This window comes from Odocoileus virginianus, unplaced genomic scaffold (genome assembly GCF_023699985.2).
Source record: "Odocoileus virginianus isolate 20LAN1187 ecotype Illinois unplaced genomic scaffold, Ovbor_1.2 Unplaced_Scaffold_17, whole genome shotgun sequence".
Lineage (NCBI taxonomy): Eukaryota > Metazoa > Chordata > Mammalia > Artiodactyla > Cervidae > Odocoileus > Odocoileus virginianus.
The window spans coordinates 859,317-882,275 of NW_027224279.1; the positions used below are offsets into that span (position 1 = coordinate 859,317).

Here is a 22,959-nt window from a genome sequence, read left to right on the forward strand (position 1 = left end):
GAATTCAGTCCTGTGCTTTATGATGCACTCTGTCCAGCAAGACATTGCTGGGACATTACAGGATGCTGAAAAATAGGAACTCTGATATTTCCCACTTGCTGCAGCATCTACTCCTCACATATTCCCTTCTACTGGGGGATTATAATGCTAATATTTCACATGAAGTTCATTCAACATAAACATCTGAAACAGTAATACATTTTTATATCATTTAACTCTATAGGTGCTACTGAAAACAAAACCAAACCAAACCTGGTCGGGGGGCGGGGGGATGGTCTATATCACTATTAACAAGACCTAATGGGTATTTTCCTTCACTGAAAAATCATATTCTTTTAGTGATTATTTGTTTGTCATGTAGCTTGACAATGGAAATGGAAAAAAAAAATATATACCAAGTATCAGGAACAAAAAAATGGGGAGAAAGAGGAAGTGACAGATGGGAGGAAAACATTTGTTACAACATGAACTATTCTGTGTCAACAATGAGAATGCCTGAGTTTTAGTAAACCAGATGCTGCCAAATTATGCTTCCTAAAGTACACTTTTTTCTGATAAGGCAGACTTGTACTGTTGGGAATACATATATATATGTGTGTGTGTGTGTGCGTGTGTGTGTGTGTGTGTGTATTACAAGCAAATATATCATACATATATTTAACATGTTTATTATGAAAATGAATTCAGGAACATTTGAGTTATGAGAGTTGAAGGGAATTCCATGGTTAGTAGGGTAATGTCTTGACTCCTATACTTTTAACAAGATCTCTAAACACTACTTTTTAAAAACTGATTTAAAAATATGCATTTTATAATGCAGGTGTTGAGGAATAATTTGATAAACTATCACATTAAGGATATACCAGGGCTTCCCTGGTGGCTCAGCTGGTAAAGAATTTGCCTGCAATGCGGGAGACCTGGGTTTGATCCCTGGGTTGGGAAGATCCCCTGGAGAAGGGAACGGCTACCCACTCCAGTATTCTGGTCTGGAGAATTCCATGGACTAAAGAGTCGGACAGGACTAAGCAACTTTTACTTTCACTTTCAAGGATACCTATTGGTTACTGTTGTTGTTGTTTAGTTGCTAAGTCATGTCTGACTCTTTTGTGACCCCATGGACTGTAGCCTGCCAGGCTCCTCTGTCCATGGATTTCTCCAGGCAAGAATACTGGAGTGGGTTGCCATTTCCTTCTCCAGGGGATCTTCCCAACCGCAGGGATCAAACCTGCGTCTCCTGCATCGGCAGGCAGATTCTTTACCCCCGAACCACTACAGAAGTCCTGAGATACAGAGATATAGCTGCAAATATGAAGGGAAAGATTGGTACAGACCACTGGTGGGATTTCTAAGTAGGACGACACTCCTGGTGAGATTTCTAAGTAGGACGACACTCCTGGTGAATCATGACCAGGGCTAGAAGTGCTCCAGCTCATTTCTGACCTGAGAGTGGGCATGAACAAACAGCAAGCCCCCAACCAGTGCTGGGGAGGGGTTGGGTGAACATCCTTTTTTATTTGCACTACCCAACCATGTAACAGCTGAGCCACCCCAGTCTCTGGGCTCCACATCTGAACAGTTTTCCACCTGCTCTCCAGAGTGGCTGTGGCCCTGGCTTTCTACTGAAGTGGCTGAGCTGAATCTTCTGGGGATTCTATGTACTACCTCAAATACCTCCTTTCCAAAGCTTTGAATTTTGTTGTTTTCAAGAAAGAACTAAGAAATTCACGTGACAGACTTCTTATTTCATGCTTAAAACTTCTATTACTTATTTTTACCATCCTACTTTCAGAGGAAAGAATAAAAAAAAAGTTTTAAAAAACCCACTCATCAAATGCACATTTATTTTAAATTAAATCTTATTTGTCAAATGTGTGTGTTAGTTGCTCAGTCACGTCCAACTCTTCTCGACCCCATGGACAATAGCCCGCCAGGCTCCTCTGTCCATGGAATTCTCTAAGCAAGAATACTGGAGTGGGTTGCCATTCCCTTCTCCAGGGGATCCTTCCTAATCAGGGATTGAACCCTCATCTCTTATGTCTCCTGCATTGGCAGGTGGGTTCTTTCCCATTAGTGCCACCTGGGAAGCCCCATTTGTCAAATTCTACCAAAACAGCTAAATTAAAAATGTATACATTTGGAATAATCTTAAATATAAATGAACTTTAGAATAAAGTCAGGATTCCTTTTTCTATGCATGGCTCTGTGTCCTAATGTGGGTGAACCTATGCCCTAAGATTTACCTGCATGTCATCAGCCCCTCTGAAGTCAGACATGGGTGGCCAGCTCTGCGCCCTCACACTGTGACTGCGCCTCGTTCACTGCATGCACCACTACGCAGGAGCTGTTTCCATGATGAAAAGGAGAGAAGCAACTCATGCCTACATATGGGCACTGAAACGACTAGACCCAGGCTCTCCTTCTTTACTCCTCAACTTTACTGAGCAATAACTGGCGAATCTAATAGAACAGACTTCAAGCATATGAGTGATGCTTGATACATACACACATACATTGACAAGTAATTACCAAGATCAAGATCATATCACATAAAGTCATTTATCTGTGTGATGGCAAACCTCAAGAATACAATGCTGTGTTATTAACTGCAGTCAACCAAGCCACATGTTAGATCTAGATCCTCAGGATGAACTCCTCTTAAGACTGAAAGTTTTTACCTGTATCTCCCCATCTCCCATTCCCTCCGGCCTAATTTCTCTTTGATCACAGAAGGTAGGTCTAACACTCTATTTTGTAAGAAAGTTATAAATTCCTGTCTTCTAACACAAAAAACTGACTTACAAAATCCCTTAGAATAAGATTTTTTAAAAAAGGAACAACAAATGAATTAGTTTCCCCTCCAGTACCTGAAGGAGTGAAGGCAAAGCCTTTCTTTGGTTTCCCACAGTACATGAAGCTATATTATAACCAAATGTCTTATTCCTGCCTAAGTTTCTGACATCACAGGAGACAGCTAAAAGTAAGCAATAAGGGTAAAGATGCAATAACCACAAGCTCATAACAATAACTGAAAATGCTGATTACACTCCAAATCCTGAAATCCAAAGTAAATATCCACTGTACAATTAATTTTCAAAGGGGCATCTTTGTAGTGTAAATTGACCATATTAACCAAAAAGAGTTGTTGCTGATTATTAATTCTATCTCTATAATGGAAACGTTTACTAACCCAAATTCCTTCCCTGACCTCCACTTTTCTTCCATTTGAGTAGCTTTCTGAGAGCAGTTGATCTGTTTTTGATCAAATGAAGCTAAAGTATAAACAAAAAATGATTCTAAATCACTTTCCCCGAAAGGCTGCCCACTTCCTATTTCACTGGAAAAAAAACAAAGAAAAAAACACACAAAACAGACTCCACAGGGTCACTAACACGGGTTTTGAGTGAAAGGTGTCGGCGCTTCCCTGAGCTGCTGGACTGAGCCCTGCCTGCCCATGGGCAGCAGCTGGGAGAAGGCAGATGGGCCAAGGTGGCTGCGACCCAGCACGGCTGGCATCTTTGCCCCAGGAACACAAAGCAATGCTAGCCACTGTGGACCAGGTGGTATACACTGGGTGCCTAGTAGGTGCTGTGCACAGCCTTGGAATTCTTAAGATAACCCTCCATAATTGGCCCTAGTTTTTCTTAATTTATAGTTGAGAAAAATGAGACTCAGGGAAATGACCTTGCCACGGGCTTTGCTGGTGGCTCAGATGGTAAAGAATCTGCCTGCAATGTGCGAGACCCAAGTTCAATCCCCGGGTTGGGAAGATTCTCTGGAGAAGAGAATGGCTACCTATTTCAGTGTTGCTTTCTGGAGAACTCCATGGACAGAGGAGCCTGGTGGGTTACAGTTCATGGAATCGCAAAGAGTCGGACATGACTGAGCAACTAACAATTTTCAGCAAGGTCTTAGAGCATGTAGGCAGCTGGGGTGGGATTTAAATCCAGCCCATCTCAGCGTTCAACGTGACTTCAAATCTCCATCTACCACAAGTTACTACAGCAACCTTGCAGATGAGCTGGAACCAACGTGTTATCACCAGTGTGGCCTTGGGATATTTATGTAGACTTTTTATGCCTCAATTTCCTCCTGATAAATTGCTTACAATGCTTTTTGCCATGGAGGGTTGTCAATGAGAACCTAAAACTCACATGCGAGTGCCTATCACAAAGTAAACATTTGTTAAACATTTCCTATTCTATTAGCAATAGATGTTCTTTCAGCATGTCTCGGATGCTCCTGAGTAGGCATAAGCACCACAGATCCTATATACTGGGTTTTGATTCAGACAGAAATTAACACTGCTGTTTTTAAAATGAGCATAGGCACTTCTACCCTCCGGCATGAAAGCATAAAAATAATGTAATGTAAGCAATAAAATTTTAGAAACCATATAATTCAATAAAAATTAATTTTTGTGAATTAAAAGATGTGAAGGTCTTACACAGCATCTTTGTTCTTGCAACTAGAGATGATAAAACCTGTATGAATAGTTCCCAATCAAGAGACAGTTCCAGAATATCTGTGAATTTTTTACAGGATTTTATTCTTTAGAAGAACACAGTCTGATGCCTAAATTTCCTTGACAATATTCCTTGCTCAGATTCGGACACTGCCATCCACTGGTACCTTGTTCTTCCCAAACACTCCACCTGCACAGCTCTGTCTATACGAACTTTCTTCCTCAGACTGGGCTTCAAGTGAAATATGCCAGCTTTCAACTCCATCTCTTAATGCGACACTACAGGTTCATGAATGTTTGATTAATGTTGCAAACATATCTTTAAAAAATGCATTAGAAAGTATTAGGAAAGTAGAGATATTTTAAGGCATATTACAATTATGAATTGCAATGAGACCATCTAGTTAACTAAGCCATAAAATTAATTAGTAAAGATGTGGTGGCTGATAGGATTTCATGGATTCCCATAGGGTAAACAGAGCCTGTTGACACAGGATTGATTTCTAAGCAGTTGAGGGCAGTAGAGTTAACCACGTACAACTGAGGCTTGGTCAACATCCATACCACAATGTGGTAAATAAAGTCATAGAAAGCACTATGAAACACTGGGAAGCTGAACTGTGTGGCAGGCTTGGATCCCAGGTGTCCTCAGGAAGCTGAAATAAAGGCATGTTGATAACAGTACTAATTTAAAAGGGACAAAAGATAAGTGCTTTACTTAGGTGCCCAAACCCAATACACCAGGGTAGCACGCAGCAGCTGCGAGAGGGCAGGGGCCGTCGGGGGCTGCCTGGGAAGCACTGGGTCCCTTGGGCCGGTGACAAAGTGTGACAAGAGCCATCACTGGTTGCAGGGAGGGGGCTGCTTGGCCTCAGGAAGAGGACGTTCAGCTGCCTTTAAACTGGGGGACTCGCATGAAGAAAGAAGGCCTCCTGTGTGGTGTCAGAGGAGACCAGAAGAAAGGTGAGGCGGGGACACGGATACTGTGATAATGACAAAAATCATTCTTTTTAAAATTACTAGAGCTACTGAAAAAGGTGGCACACAGACTGTCTCTGGTGTGGTGAGGTCCTGCCACTGGCAGAGTTCAAATGGACCCCAATCCCGCGGTTCCAGGCGGCCTGGCTGCCACTTCCTGTCAAGTGTCCCCCGAGCCCAGGACCCCAAGGCCTCGGGGCTCCAAGAGGGCGGAAGCCGCGGTCCGCTTCCTGGGCCTCACTCGCCACAGCTGTGAGCGGGGTCACCTCGGTGCACAGCTGCTCTGAGGCAATTCAGAAAGCAGACAGCTGGGGTGGGGAGGTGCGCCTGGAGGCACAGCCTCTCTTGGGGGCCCACCCACCAAACCCAGAGGAGCTGGCCAGATGGAATCAACACTGCTGTTTACACGGAATAGCCTTGCTCACGGGGGAGGGGCGTGCCTGACGCAGCTGTGATTGGAGCCCAGAAGCTGGGCCTTCCTGGACCCCTGGATCCAGCTAACATTAGCAAACAGGCCGGGAGCAGCTCCATGAAGGCTTGTGATCTTCCAGCGCTTTCCTTTCCTGAGGTGCTCAAGTCCCTGCTCAAGGAGCAGGCCGCCCACGGAAGGCCTGGAGGTGCTGCGAGGCTGGCTGGCCCCACACCCTGGCCACCCAGGCCACAACGAAGGCTGACCTCTTTCTGACAAACCTGGCTAGTGTGCAGGGCTCCTAGACCCAGTGTCTCTCAGAAAAATGTTAAAAGATTAAAATTGTAAGATGCAGCCCACCTTGCGGAGCACAGGCAGACTCCAGAGACATTGCAGGTTCCATTCCAGACCAGGCAATAAAGTGAACATGGCAGTAAAGTAAGACACAGGAGTTTTTGCATTCCCAATGCACACTAAAATTATATTTACACTATATGGTAGTCTAGTGGGTGTTCAGCAGCATCACGTCTAAAAAAATATACATAGCTCAATTAAAAAATACTTTATTGCTAAAAATGTTAACCATCATCTGACAAAGCAGGGTTGCCACAAACCTTCAATTTCAATCTTCAAATCTTCAATCTTTGTAAAAAAAACTCAGTATCTTTGAAATACAATAAAGCAAAGAGCAGTAAAATGCGGGTCTGCTCATGTGTAAACGCTGGTACACTTAATGTATTGGTTCCATCTCTGAGATTTTAAACAAGTCATTAGCCTATTTTCTTCTATTAGAAATATCCTAGTTATAATATTAAATTGAGAATGGAGGTCCTTTGCTTTTATTTTTTTCATTCCACATCTGTTCACAGAAGTTGGCAGAAGACATGGGAGAGACTGTGAAATCTGTGCTTTCTCACGAGTCAGATGCTGGAAGAGGGCACACAGAGCCATCAGCAGAAGATGGTCCCACCCTTGCCTGCCTCAGTGCAGGCACAGCCTGGGGAGCCTGTCCTTGGGGGGCCACAGCTGGGGACAGCAGGGAACCCCCCGAGAAGGTGGCTCTGGCAGCAGCAGGCTCTGCAGCATCTGGTCACAGCTCTCAAAGTGACTAAGTGCAAAGTGCTCTTCCCACCTTTCGCCTGAATTCCTCCTGTGCCTCTGGGACCAAGTGTCCTCCTCAGCTATTTTGAGCAATTATTTAATCTTCTCATAGAAAGGAATGTTGCCCTCACTCTCAAGGCTTGTACCATCACACTGACTTCCAATTCTGAAAGCCAAGTGGTGGCTTTTAATTCTTAAAAGAATGTATCACTGAAAAAAACTACCCATTCCACGGCCCCAAACAAGAGTCAAATGGGGCCATTTGACCCCAGAAAGGGCATCTGTTAGAGCATCTGAAACATCTGTTGAATCGATGAGACATGGGGAACGTGGACCACGATCTTCACAGCATTCCAGGAATGGGAATCCACTGAATTCCAGAGAATAAACCAGAAGAGGGACAGAAAGGAAACCACGTGTGAGCACGTGAGCACAGCAGGTTGGCGAGAACATAGGCCAATTTCTAAAACGACTTCCACTTCCTCTTTGAGGCCACGGGAGGAAGGAGGGAGGATGGGAGGGGACAGGCACTTGAGAAGCGCCTGGAGGGCCACACGCTGTGCTGTGGGGCCTTTCTCAGGCCCTCACCTGCTCCCCCTGGAGACAGAGCTCCCAGAGCAGGGACTGCTGCGTGGAAATCAGAAGGTGTGCGTCAGGAATCAAATCACTTCATCATCAGCTCACAGACAACACCTTAACACCTTCTATGGGTTACTTGTTCACATATTATTTCAACACCTTGTTGAATACTTTTATCAACTGAGAAAACTGAAGCTTCAACTTACAAAGGACGGCTGCTTGGAGAGCAAATTATTTCACTTTTATGCTGTTGAAGGAACATGTTCTTCGAAGCAAACTTGTGTTATAGATAAGCAAACAGGAAAAAAAGATAAAACCAAAGATCTTCATAGGTTTTTGTATTTTCAGAACTATTTGTATGAATACCTGGCAGGTAGGGAATTTATTTATAAAAATGGGATTCTACTGCACATAATTTTTCACTTGCCTTTTTTTATTACCAAATTTAATAAATTGCCAGATTTTTTTCCCATTTATTTTTATTAGTTGGAGGCTAATTACTTTACAATACTGTAGTGGTTTTTGTCATAACCCTATATGCAAAACAGAAAAAGAGACACAGATGTACAGAACAGACTTTTGGACTCTGGGAGAAGGCGAGGGTGGGATGTTTCGAGAGAACAGCATCGAAACATGTATATTATCTAGGATGAAACAGATCACCAGCCCAGGCTGGATGCATGAGACAAGTGCTTGGGCCTGGTGCACTGGGAAGACCCAGATTTTTATTTTAATAAATATTTATATACAGAATACTTTTTACTAGCTGAGGAATATTTCATCATGTAGAGAGTCAAGTTATATATTTAATGCATTCTTGACTGTTGGAAGGCATGAATGTTTCCAGGTCTTTAGAAACATGTTAGTGGCTGACACGCTCGCAAGGAGGTGAACAGGTGTGCTCCTCCCCTGACTGCGCTGGTCCCAACCAGGCCAAAAATTGGTTATTCAGAGAAATACACGCTCTTTAGATGTAGGGTTGGAAGAAAAATCAATGAGGTTTCTGTTTCCAATAATGCTAGCTACACCCTCGTTTTTAAAGCAAAGGGGATTCTCCGTTTCAGCAACTACACCATCAAGGCAAAGGGCAGCTCTGGGGTCTGTCCTGGAAGGAACACCAATTTTAAATAAATGTAACAGTAGTTATTACTGTGAGGCATGATTTGAGAATCTTTTCTCATTACATTTTTAATTATTTTCAAACTTCCTATAACAATGAACACTTCTAGTTAGAAAAATAATAGAATCAATTTCCTTTTGAAGTTTGGGGAAAGATCAAGAGTATAGAAGGATATAGAGCTAAAAACCTTTTAGGCGCGCGCGTGTGTGTGTAGTAGTCACTTGGTTGTGTCTGACTCTTTCCACCCCATGGACTGTAACCTGCCAGACTCCTCTGTCCATGGGATTCTCCAGGCAAGAATACTGCAGAGGGTTGCCATTCCCTTCTCCAGGGCATCGTTCCAACCCAGGGGTTGAACCTGGGCCTCCCAAACTGCAGGCAGATGCTTTACTGCCTGGGCCACCAGGGAAGGCCCTTACAGGTGCTTAGGGGCATACAAGCGTATCACTGCTTTCTCTCACAAATGGGAATGTCCTGTGGCTGTCGCTGGGCAAAGCACAGGCTCTGTCTTGGCTGTTGCCCACCAGGCACGCTGATCTCCTGAAATCTCTTTACTCCGGTGCAGGATCCACCGGTGGCCCTAGAAGAGGACACAGGCTCTATGGGTCCTGAGGCTTCTGATAGAGCATTAGGTACAAAGTGAAAGTGAATACTTGGAATGAAAAGTCACAAGATAATTCCTTTATGCAAACTTCACAAAATATAAAACCCTGCCAGCATACTGCCAGGACCTCCCAGGGCCTTGGAAGGAGCTTCAGTTTCATTAGCTTTACAGTCAATTCCCTTCAGGTGAGTGTGGGTGATTTGCTTATCCATTTGTTCCTTGATGGATATAGCTGGGCTGATCAGTTTTACTTTGTTTTGCTGTGGGTGGGAGGTATGAGCGGGAGCTTTGTCAACTGAGCTCACTCTCACGGTGGCTGTGTTGCCTGCCTGCTCCTCTGGATCTGAGAGCCCTTAGACCATCAGGCAAGAAGCAAAGAGGAGGCTGGGGTCCTGTGTTCCAGGGAAGTGACTCAGACCCCCTCAGGTTCTGTAGATCTGGGCAGCACACAGAAGTCTGCATTTTGACAAGTGTTCTCAGGAGTTTCTTTGCATGCTAACATTTTAGAACTAGTTATTCAAGGAAGATAAGGGGACAACAGAGGATAAGATGGTTGGATGGCACCACCGACTCAACGAACATGAGTCTGAGCAAACTCCAGGAGTTGGTGATGGACAGAGAAACCTGGCGTGCTGCAGTCCATGAGGGCGTCATAAACAAGTGGACATGACTGAGCTAATTCATGCTCCAGAAAGAACTGAACTGAACCAATTCACATTTCAGAAAGAACACAGGCTCAACCTCGGGAAAGTCATAGTCTCTCTTGCTTCCATTTCCTTATCGGGCAAAGGAGGATGATTCTGTGCATCTGGAGGCCTGGGGAGGAGCTGGGGTATTGAATTTACATTACATTCATTCCATTGCTCTAGCTCCATTGCACAAGTGCAATACAGGCAGTTTATTAACATCTAATCTCGGCAGAACCTCCAACAACTTCATGAAGGGAGCAGTCAAGAAACGCTGCCGCCCCAGCGCCCTGCCCAGCCCCCAGCGAGGGCATGGCCACCACTGAGAGCCACCCTGGAGTGGGCAGTGAAGACGCAGCCAGACTCTACCACCAGTGTGAGGGAGACAGAGGTCTCTTTTTCCAAGGGAATTGATACGTTTCTACTCAATAAATGTAAAACTGGAAGCTGCGGAAAGAGCAGCTGGGCCTAGAACACATGATCAATCAATTTATATCCAAGTGGGAAAATACTTTGATTTCCTGCTCCTGGAGATCATGATGCTTCATATCTTCCTGCAAGTAAAATATTCAGAAATAGAATTTGTTTTGAAATAATAGGTAATCTCTGTCATCTAATTCCCATAACTTGGTAGAATTTTTATAAACAAGCAGAAAAACTGGGCTTAAATGGCAAAGACAGCTATTCCCATGACATGGTTGAGGCTTTTTCCACTGGTGTGCCAGAGTTAACTCAGAGGCACACCTCCCTGTACACATGGGTATATCTTACAAGATTCTGTGTGGTTAATATAACTATATAACTGGAAAACCAATGACGAGTTTAAAGTCTACATTTTACCAAGATTTACAAAGGAAATTTTATCTAAATTAGCAGAAAGAACAGGGCTTCATGCTGCAGGAGGAATGAGAAAGATTGTGAGGGTGCTTGTGTGGCTTATCAGAGCAGATGTGTCTGGTCAGCTCGACCAAGAATCTCTCTACACTTGGCAACAAGTGGCCTGGATACTTTCAACACAGCCCACAAACGTGTGTTAGAGAGGGAGTCAGTACCCCGAGAACATGAGGAGGAACTGTGGCTCCAGACAGATGACCAGTTTCCAAACCAGACATGGTAGGTAAGTTTTAGGGTAAGTTTTAGTCTTTATACAGATATACAGGTTTTGTGAAGTCTCTCAGTCGTGTCTGACTCTTTGTGACCCCATGGATCCGGGTTCAATCCCTGGGTGGGGAAGATCCCCTGGAGAAGGAAATGGCAACCCACTCCAGTATGCTTGCCTGGAAAATCCCATGGACGGAGGAGCCTGGTAGGCTACAATCCATGGGTCGCAAAGAGTCAGACATGACTGAGCAACTTCACTCACTTCAAAACTGCAAAAGAATGTTTCCTTAGAACATCTGGAAAGATGATAAAGAGAGACTGGGGACCAGAAGGAACACTAGAATTTAACCAGTAGAGAAGAGGGGTGACATTCTTATACGAGGGGAGAAGTCTTCATTATGAAAAAATGAAAACAGTATGAGGTGTTTATACAACCCTAGCTGCTCTTTTTTTTTTTCAAACCATAGTGCAGGCAGACCTCAGAAGTTTTTTGGGTTTGGTTCCAGATCATTGCAATAAATTGAAAATCACAATAAAGTGAGTCACACAGATTTTTTGGTTTTCCGGTTATATTTACACAATATCATAATCTATTAAGGGTTCAATAACATTATATCTAAAAAAGCAATGTACATACTTTAACTCAAAAATACTTTATTGCTAAGGAAACTATCCCATTTACTATCGCAACAAAAAGAATAAAATACCTGGGAATAAATGTACAAAAGGAGGCAAAAGACCTATACTCAGAAAATTACAAAATACTGATGGAAAAAAATCAGAGATGACACAGACAGATAAATACATCATGTTCTTAGATTGGAAGAATCAATATTGTGAAAATGACTATACTACCCAAAGCAATCTACAGATTCAATGCAATCCCTATCAAATTACCAATGGCATTTTTCACAGAATTAGAACAAAAAATTTTACAATTTGTATGGAAACACAAAAGACCCTGAATAGTCAAAGCAATCTTGAGAAAGAAAAATGGAGCTGAAAGAACAAGTCTTCCTAACTTCAGGCTACACTACAAAGCTAAGTAATCAAGACAGTATGGATAGGACAGAAAGTCCAGGGATAAACCCACACACCTATGGTCACCTAATCTATGAAAAAGGAGGCAAGACCACACAATGGAGAAAAAACATTGTGGTGCTGGGGAAAACTGGACAGTTACACGTAAAAGAGTGAAATGAGAACATTACTTAACACCATACACAAAAATAAACTCAAAATGGATTAAAGACCCAAATGTCAGGCTATAAAACTCTTAGAGGAAAACATAGGAAAAACACTCTTTGACACAAATCACAGCAAGATCTTTTTTGATCCATCTCCTAGAGTAATGAAATAAAAACAAAAATAAACAAATGGGACCTAATTAAACTTAAAAGCTTTTGCAAAGCAAAGGAAACCATAAACAAGACAAAAAGACAACCCTAAAAGTAGGAGAAAACATTTGCAAATGAAGCAAGAGACAAAGGATTGATTTCCAAATATACAAACAGCTCATATAATATAAAAAAACAAACAAACAACCCAAACAAAAAATGGGTGGAAGACCTAAACAGACATTTCTCTAAAAAAGCTATACAGATGGCCAAGAGGTGCATGAAAAGATGCTCAACATCACTAATTGTTAGAGAAATGCAAATCAAAACTACCAATGAGGTATCACCTCACACCAGTCAGAATGGCCATCATCAAAAAATCTACAAACAATAAATGCTGGAGAGGGTGTGGAGAAAAGGGAATCCTCTTGCACTGTTGGTGGGAATGTAAATTGATACAGCCACTATGGAGAACAGTGTGGAGGTTCCTTAAAAAACTAAAAACAGAACTACCATATGACCCAGCAATCCCACTACTGGGCATATATCCTGAGAAAACCATAATTGAAAAGACACATGTACCCCAGTGTTCACGGTGGCACTCTTTACAATAGCCAGAACATGTTGACAGATGAATGGATAAAGAAGTTGTGGTGCATATAGACAATGGAGTATTATGCAGCCACAAGAAGGAACAGATAGGGTCACTTACAGAGACATGGATGGACCAAGAGATTGTCATACAGAGTTAACTAAGTCATAAAGAGAAAAACAAATGTTGTATGTTAATGCATGTATGTGGAATCTAGAAAAATTGTACAGATGAACCTAATTTCAGGGCAGGTAGAGAGATACAGATGCAGAGAATGGACATGTGGGTGGATATGAGGTGGGGAGAGGAGGAAGGGACGAATTGGGAGATTAGGACTGACATGTATACACTACCATGTGTAAAATAGATAGCTAGTGGGAAGCTGCTGTATATCCCAGGGAGGTCAGCCCAGTGCTCTCTAATGATCTAGAGGAGTGGGATGAGGGGGTGGGATACAGGCTCAAGAGGGAGAGGATATACGTATACTTATGGTGGATTCATTTTGTTGTACAGCAGAAGCTAACACAACATTGTAAAGCAAGTAGATTACGATGGAAAAAACGTACTTTATTGCTAAAAAAATTGTTAACCATCTTCTGAACCTTCGGGGAGTGGTAACATTTTCGGAATAATAGCATTAAAGATCACTAATCACAGATCACCAAAACAAATATGATAATGAAAAAGTTTGCAATATTGCAAGAATACCAGAAGTGACACAGAGTAAGCATATGCTGTTGGAAAAATGGCACTAAAAGACTTTTTTGATGCAGGGCTGCCACAAACCTTCAGTTTGTTTAAAAAAAAAAAAAAAAAAAAAGCAATGTCTCCAAAGTGTGATAGAGCAAAGCGCTGCAACAAGCATTAAATTTGGGTTTCTGATATTAGGCTTTAAGATTTCTGAAGTGAAACAGCTATAATGCCATGGGAGCAGGGAGGAAAGGTGATTTGGAATTACACATCTCTGGAGTTCCGAATGTCATTCTCAAGGGCGCTGATTGATAAACCTTAAGGATAGGGAAGTGGGGACCTCATCATCTGGAGACAGCAGCTGAGAGCTCTGAAATACCGCTCACTCCTCTTCACACCTTGGTACCCAAAATGCTAGTTATGGGGCAGCGACTGTGGAGCCCTTCAGAGGAGACCCAGAGGAAGTGGTCAGTGAAGAGGCTCAAGACGTAACCTGGGCCTGGGTGCCACAGACACAGGGCAATGTGCTGGGGAGGGGCTGCCTGAGCAGTCGGAACAGGGAGAGCTGAGACTGCAGAAGCTGGGGGCACAGACTAAGGGATACTTCATTTGTTACAGAACAGGTTAAGGCCCCTGCCAGCAGCATCTATTAGCATTTAAATATCATATGTGAGGAAAGTGAGCCCCAAAGATACTGTTCAGGTCAACAACAAGCAAGGGAGTGAAGAATAAGGCTGGTCATGGTACCAAGAGGTGCAGTCAATCCTCTGAGTGCTGACCCCTGGCTCTGTCCTAACTGGACTGAAACAACGGGGAAGATGAGAGGGCAGGGCTGTGTCTGCTTCATACCTGCATGCCCAACATTCTGTAAACGCTCAGCAGCCCTGAGAGAGAAACCTGCTGAATGAATGAGCTAGTCCCAGGCCACCGTCTCCATCACTGATGATACCTCATCGTGTGCTGACACGTTTTCTTAAGCCAATGTTACTGCAAACTGTTCAGAAACAACACTATTCACAGTCAGCAGACAGCTGCAGCCAATAGGAAGAGACTTCCTGATGTACAAATTCACCCTTTAATACTTGCTGGGGAGACAAATCCCCATCACCACCATGCTCTTCTAGAAAGAATCCATAAGTGAATTCTGATCAACAGAGCCAGCACTGCTATGAAACAGAACCAAGAGTTGCCAGACCTAGAAGACACAGGTGGGAAACTCGCACTTACTACCAAGAAAATTAAAGGGAAAGAACTTATAGACTCAATCACTGGGTCAGATGTTCAGTAAGTCATGACACGTTCTTTAAAAAGTGTTATCTGCAAATTAATCATTCTGGGATGGGCACTAGTATTTGAAAGCTCTTCAGACCATTTCAGTTGAGACTCACTGAGCTGAGGGTTCCTTGGGGAGAGGAGTGGTTTCTGGCAGGAGCACAGTTGCCTGACCCCAGATTGCCTTCCATTTGGCTCCACTGAAGAGGCTGACGTGCACACTCCCAGCTGCTGGATGTTACGTGGGCCCCGGATCTAAACCAGGTTTCCAGGGTGTGCATATATATATTTTTTAATTGTGAGGATACAGGCAATAAGTTATTATTTTGTTTTCAAGATGCCCTGCTGTCAATCTAACCTTTGTTGCTCTTATCACTGTTTCGTAACTTTTTCTTTCTTAACAGTGGTAATGGCTTCAAACATGCAAAAAGCAATACATTCAACCCCACAGGGTGATTTCTAAGGCTCTGTAAAACCTATAGAGTTTTTACTGAATCAAAAGTAAAAGAAAATACAAACTTGAGTTTTAAAATACTGTTTTCTCTTTTCCCTGTGGAATCTATTCAACTAAATCTCCCAGAAGTTCTTCTCTTATCAGCTTAAGAGTGAATTGAGCCCCAGGATCACCCTGTGTTCACCACTGACTTTCCTGTTTAGCTGGAGGTGGCTCTAAGTTTCCAAGGTGACAGATTCCTTCTCCCAGCATTTCCAAGCAAGTGCACCCTCAGAGTCCGGAGAGACCCTGCCCTCAGCCCCGCAGGCCTGGGCACCAGGAGTTACACAAAAATAACAGGATCAAGGAGTGTTCTCAGGGAAATGACCATCTTTTTGGTCCACATTTGCAAGACATTCCTGGTGACTCATGGTAAAGAATCCTCCTGCAATGCAGGAGATCTGGGTTCAATCCCTGGGTCAGGAAGATCCCCTGGAGAAGGGAATGGCTACCCTCTCCAGTATTCTTGCCTGGAGAATTCCGTGGACAGAGGAGCCTGGTGGGCTACAGTTCATAGGGTCACAAAAGGTTGGACACAACTTAGCAATTAAGCACACATACACAATGAGGAAAGAGAAGTGAAGAAACTACTCATGGAGCTCAGAGCTCCATCTCCAAGTCCCCAAAAAGCCTTCAAAGCAACTTTCCAAGTCTGGATGTCTTAATTTAAGTTAGAGTCATGAATTTGCATTACTATGAGTCATGGTTTTGAATGATCCAAAATGCCTCTGCTAAATTGCTGGGAACTTTCTAATATTTCCAAGATAATGACTTTGAAATCTGTTAGAAATCTAATATTTCAAAGACAATGACTTTGAAATCTGCTAGAAAGCAAGGTCTGTCTAGAGCACATGAACATGTGGTGCTGATCAATGATGATCGTTTGAAGCAGTGGAAAGCACCACATGTTTACTTCTTTCACCCTCTTCCAAAACTGATCTGAGACAGCAGCATGCATGCAAAGTCTTAGAGTATCTAGCATAAGGGAGAGATGAAGTTAGAAGGAAATTTGCTAGAATGCTCTAGAGTAGATTCCTCGTCCTATTGTCATTATGATCGCTTAGTAGGAAACCATGACCTAGATGTTAGTCACTAATTTAAGGAGTCTTCAAGCACTGCTCTATCAACTGCCCCCACATTAGATGCTTGCCAACTTCTCTCTGACTGGACCTCCTAATGTGAGGTCAACTTGTCCTGTATGATCACCTGGGCAGGGTCAGTTCCACGGAGCTGTGCTCAGGATGGTCCTTAGGCAAACATCCCAGAATTGGCACTGTCACAAAGCTGCAGCCTCTCCTGACTGACCATGAGAGGTCAAGAGCTCTCTCCCCCAAGGATGGACAGCTGGATGCTGGGTTAGGACAATTCATTCTCCTCACCAGTCAGTGGAAACTCATTTCTAAGATTAACTTCCAAATGAAAAATGTTATTGCCAGATGTCTTAAAGACAAACTTTCCTTTGTCATGGGGAAAACAAACAAGCCTTTGTGATGCTCTGCATCTGTACAATAGTTTCATTTTTTAGGTGTTATGTGCATCTCATGCTGCCGGTACTGTAAGTTCTAGGTGGATGCACTTCCTGTCCTGCGAGTGGTTTTGCCATCATCTGCGATATATCTAATGTTTTATGAGGACAACTGCTGCGTGTCTGTTGGCACCTATCTTCGTTGGCCACTTCCTGGGCCATCAGGAACAGTCACAATGTGATCAGGAGGACCAACACCGCCGCCAGGAGTGGACTAGACTCAAAACATTGAGTCTTAAATGACACTGCCTAAGAGAAACTCAGGTGAGTCTTTGGAAAACAGATACAAAAACTTTCCCATGCTTACAAGAAAAAACTTTAAAAACAAAACCCCAATCTCTAGAGAAAGTTTCCATCAAAAGTAGAATAGATATAAACACAGTTTCCCTCTCAAAAAATCATTTTTTCATTATTGACTGTGTACAGATATGAGCAGAAATTACTGCTTCCAGAAGAGACAGCTGGGTGATCCCATGAGAGGGCAAGGAGGAACAGTGATACAATCAGGGTGAGACACGCTCTGTTTTGTTTATCATTAACTAGGACTAAAACCTGGAAATGAGCAGTGGGAAGAGAATATGGACTTGGCTACTACAGTCATTTGTGGGATTTATTACTAACTGTAAACTACCATTTGGGGTTATAAACTGGTCAAGCTAGAGATTCCGAAACTAAGTGGAGTAAAAAATGACCAATACCAACACAAAGGCAACTTCATTTTAAAAGCCTGGAAACATGATCTTGATAATTTTAAATACAGAAAACAGAACTAAAAGGCAGATCTGCTCTCACAGGACACAACCACCAGAAGTGACCCGAAAGGCTGCCCAGTGTGAGGAGTGGACAGGCGCTCATGCTGCCGGGGGCCGCTGAGACCACTAGCTCATCCTCTTTTTCCTACATGCAGCTTGAGGAAGTTAAGACAACATAAATCAAGTAATGTTTCAAAGTCCCATTTAAGTCTGGATTTTTTTTTTTAATTAAAATCAGAAACGTGAAAATAACAGGGCAAGTTAGAATGATAGAACACATATAAGTAACCAATTAAGTAAACTTTGTACATTACAGTTTTTCACATAGGTGTTCAGGCTGAATTCAATTCTCTAACTGGCCACTTGTAGAAACGCTAGCAATAGAACCCATCCAGTCCTAACCTCTAATCCAATCTCTACACTGACAGCTCTTTAGCGACATGATTAAACCACATTTATCATCTGCAAATTGCTGGAGATGCACTACCAGCTGGCCCTGCCCAGAGGCTGACGCCAGGGCAGGCAGCTGTATTAAGAATTAGCCTGGCACACGAATGACGTCACCTGCTCGTCACGGAGCTTGGTGACATTTGCTAGCACAGTCTGTTGTGAACTGGTGAACAAGGTTTATAAACTTGATTCTATTAACATATTCCACATGATATAAAATTTGAACCATTTCTTCAAAAGCAACTGTACAATAATAAATATAGAAAAAGCAGTTCTGGGCAATGAAAAACAGGGTTGTTCATGGGCTACAATTGTGGGGGTGGGTGAATTGTGAGTGCTGGGTTCTAGGGCTGCTTGGATTTGCAAGCGCCCCTAAAGGGCAGCGAGGACTCGGGAGCCTCCATGGGGCACATTTCACCGCAGGCTGCACGTGAGGCCAGGGCTGATGCTACTGATGCAGAGCTTACCGCAGCAATTAAGGTGGCTGCTCCACGACAGGCAGCCACGTGATCTCAGCCTCTAGGGCATTTCCTGACCTCCTCAAATAAAGCCGCAGAACTCAGCATCTAATTGAACTGTTAGGCCGAGTGCAAAATGAAGCAAGGGACAGTTTACAATATTTCACCCACAATATTGTGTTACGGGCCATTCTGTCCCCAGCACAGCAGAAGTCACAGGCAGCTTAGTCATGAAGGGTGTGTACCGTATGCACTGTTCTGCCGAACTTCACTCGCATGTGCACACCGAGAAAGGACTGGGTCTGGCCATGTGAGAGCAGCTCTTCAGCAGGCTGAGGGGCCTGGTGTGAGGCAAGCTCGGCACTTGTTCAAGCAGTCCTCATGGCCTCCCGCCCAGGGCCAGATTTAGAACATAGTAGAGACTCTTCTGACCAACAGCTTGAGCCTTTCTGGAACTTCCATTCTCCTTGGGATGACAGGAAACTCGAAGTTTTAGGGATGCATAGCGAAGGATGATGTGGTGAAGTGACATTACTTCTTGGCGTGACATGACTGGCTTCACAAAAGGATAGATGGGGAAATGATTTGATGATGTGGGGCTCCGCATATGTATTGCAACTGCTGAGTATGATGGAAATTTTTTAAAAATTTGATTGAAAAATCCATGGAAAGGTCTTTCCAACTCTCTTCTGGAAAACCCCTTCCTGTGTGCAGAGAAAATCTGAGTCAACATGCTCACTGCAGCCCACACTGTTCTCGCTGACAAATCTAAAGCCATCTAAATGCCCAGCAGCAGCAGCAGGCCAGGAACAAGGAACAGTCACACAGATGAGGCTGTTTCGTACACATTATTGCAATTTGGAAAGCTCTCAGGTAAAGTGAAGCTAAAAAAAAAGGAGCAAGAGGCAGAAGAGTTTGCATTATATAAACTCATTGTATAAAATTATAAACAAAAACTATTTTTGTTTCTGCATATTTTTGCATGTAAAATACAGAGAACAAATTCTGGAAGGCACCTCCCAAACTGGCTGGTGGAAGTGGCATCTGAGAGCTTGGTTCCCTACACTCTCTGACTTTCTGCTACCACTGAACTTTTTACAAAGATGAGGCATTTTTGTGTCAAGTAATTAAAATACTGCCAAACAAATAAATAAATGAAGACAGTTAAGCATAGAGCAGGAGCAGAAGAGGGAGAATGGGGGAGTGCAGGAGGTCTTCACATTCAAAGGGACGGGAGTGAGACATACATTTCAATTTAATCAGCAGAGGCTTTTCATTCCAGAAAGAAAACAGTGTCAGCATTAAAAAAAAAAAAAGGAACAAATGGGGCTGATAAGAGGGCTGCGTCCCCATTAGCAGAATGATGGAGGCTTTCATCAGGGCTGAGAGGGAGGGCGATGGCCGCTGCTAATCACAGGGGTGGGTGCCGGTGAGGGCGCCCAGGTAGCACGTGTAATTTGTATTGTAATGAACTATTACCTTAATAAAGTCATGTGCCAGGCACTTAATTTGCAGTGCAGATGCCCAGCAGTGGCAGCTGCCTTTTAAATTACTTTGAAATTACCCCCGTGTAATCTGAATAACCAGAAGTGTGGCCTGGGCTCCATTCAGGGAGACTGCAAACACTCGACAAAGTGGTTAAATGTCCTTGAAGGCACCTGTGTTCTGGCTCATGAAGACATCCTAGGAACATTTCTAGCATCTGTCTTGCAGTCTTACAGAATGGATTTCTGGCTCATCCACGATGTGTGCCAAGGGGGCCTGACAGAGCAGGGCAGGAGCGCCAGGTGAGTGCAGAGTCTGAACCCAGGTTTTCTTGTTTCCGCCTTTGCACTTCAGGCTCTGTGGGGGTGTCACCCCGACGGAGAGGAATGGGCGCCGGGCAGGTGTGGCGGATGCCAGGACATGGAGAGGGTGCACTTTCCCTCCCTCTGTTATGCCAGGGTCTGAGGAAGGAGATCCCCGTTTCCCTCTATCACCTCCTCCGTGGCCCATCTCAGGCCGCTCCGGACACACACACCCCGAGTTCCTGCCGTGGGTCCCTTCCTGTGGCCTGTGACACAGAGGGAAGGGTGCGGAGGGCGGGGCCACTGCACACCAGGCACTGGAATGTTCCCCGCTCACCTGCACAGGCTCCTGTAAGCCTGACTCAGGGCCAGGCCTGCCCGTAACCTGCAGGAGAGCTCAGCCCACGGGGCGGGGCCCCGGCTGGGGTGTGGGTGTTCACGGACCCCGAGAGGGCGGACCCAACTCATCACCACGCGGACAGCAGCTCAGTAAAGGCTGCTTTCTTAATCTTCCCTCAAGGTCTGTTCCTGTCATTAACGCTCCTAATAAAAATAACAAATCTTTGGTGACAATAAAGCACATTTTGCCACACATTTGAAATGTTTTACACACTTTAGGCACAAACCATCTTTCGTAAAAGCACATGTTCTGCCTTTTCTGGGTTCAGAAAACAAGACTCAGAATGTGAGAGTTCTGGAGGCCCACCCTCCCCTAATCTCAGTTACAGGCCTAGGGATACCCATTTTTAATAAGTACCACAGCTTGGGGTGATCAACTCTCTAAGTAATGAAGGGTTAAATAAAGGGATTGTGAGCACAATGTTCAGATCACAGACTAAAAAGAAAGTAACTGAGAGACTTCTTAAATGAACACGAGATAGTGTTAGCCTGAAGTGTGGTGCTGGGCAGCAGGGCAGCTCCGTGGATCCATGTCTGGAGGGAAACTCGCCACGTCCGAGTGCTTGTGGTCAGCGTAAATAGCACACTCATGGTGGCGGGGGAAATATTTCTGCTTGTTTCAAGTGGGCAGTGGAAGTAGTGAAAGCCTAAGTAAACTCTGGCCATTAGATAATAGGCCATTATAACCCTGGACGACTTCCTGAATGGCTCTAAAAAATGAGTTCTTATTTCCTGCCTGGAGAAAAGAGAAATATTAGGACAGCACTGTGTAAACAGAATGTGAGCCTGCAGCGGGGCCTGAGCGAGGAGAGGCAGGGGGACAAAGTAGGGGGAGACTGGGGTTGATTCTCAACTCGGAAGGGGAAACAGAAAGAAAAGGAAAACTCGGCTGTCCTCTGGGCCATCAAGCCCCCGGCTCACAGTCTCCTGCTCAGCCTGCAGCGGCTGCGGCCCAGGGGACCAGGAGCAGGAGCCCTCGTGCCTCGGGGGCCAGCGCTGGGCCTGCTGACTACGTGGCTGCCCAGCGGGCCAGGCAGGTGCCTGAGGTTAACTAAGCAGAGATGAGAGAAAGAAGTGAAAGCACTACAGAAAAAAGTCACTCTGCAGCTCATATTAAACCAGAAAGCTCTGCTATAGTTGGTTCTGTTCCAAGATGCTGCCAGGAAAGGACTGGCTCACAGAGAAGCCGCAGCTTCACTTTTTCCCATGCTCTGGTGATGCGTCTTCCCAGTGCTCTCGCTTCCTCCAAGGGAGCCAAATAATCTCACTTTTTTGGATTGCCACAGTCTTTTTTGTTTTTTAAATCTTAACCTATAATTACTGATTTTAAGACATTAAGAACATTCTGGGTTGGAAGCCCTGGCTCTGTACTGACCAACTATGTGAGCCAGAGCAAGTCACTCAGTCTCTGAGCTTCACTTTCCTCACTAAAGCAGGAAAACTGCGGCAATACAGACATTTGTTGTTTAGTTGCTAAGTTGTGTCTGACTCTTTTTGACCCTGTGGACTATAGCCTGCCAGGCTCCTGTTCATGGAATTTCCCAGACTAGAGTACTGGAGTGGGTTGCCATTTCCTTCTCCAGGGGATCTTCCCAACCCAAGGATCAAACCTGTCTCCTGCACTGAAGGCAGATTCTTTACCACTGAACCACCAGGGGAGCCCACTACAGACCTTAGATAATTCATCATAATTACCTAGCACAGGGCCTTGTACCTGGTAAACAGCCGCTACAGTAATACTCTCAATACTCGTTTTAAACTACTTGTGAGCCACACAAGGAGTTATCAGTGGAAGAGGGTCGCCTTCCTGAGGGGTAGGGGGGATGTCCCCACTTAGGCCTGTAGTTGGCACAGACCAGACTCACAGCAGCACGTTCAGTGGACGAAACACAGCCAGATAAGCATGAGCGCGGCCACTGCATCTGCCCCTATGTCACTGGGGCGCCTGTGAGCATCAAGGATGCCCTGGGAAAGGAGTGAGCACTGTGCCAGTAGACAGGGACCCTGAGTGTCAGTTCCTCCTCCGCCTGACACTTAGCAGATCATGTTTAGCAGAATTTCACATCACTAATGCTATGGTATGGCTAAATGAAAATGCTAAATGCTCAAGGATTCTTGTCCAGTTATTTCAGAAGTAATTTTCAGAAAGTAGAAGTATTTATGA

General features: G+C 44.2%; 1 protein-coding gene across 1 annotated transcript in view; it reads right to left on the bottom strand.

Annotated features, from left to right (window-relative positions):
- The window catches only part of EGFR (epidermal growth factor receptor), a 209,749-nt gene that overhangs the window by 114,027 nt on the left and 72,763 nt on the right, over positions 1–22,959 (bottom strand). The window lies entirely within an intron of this gene.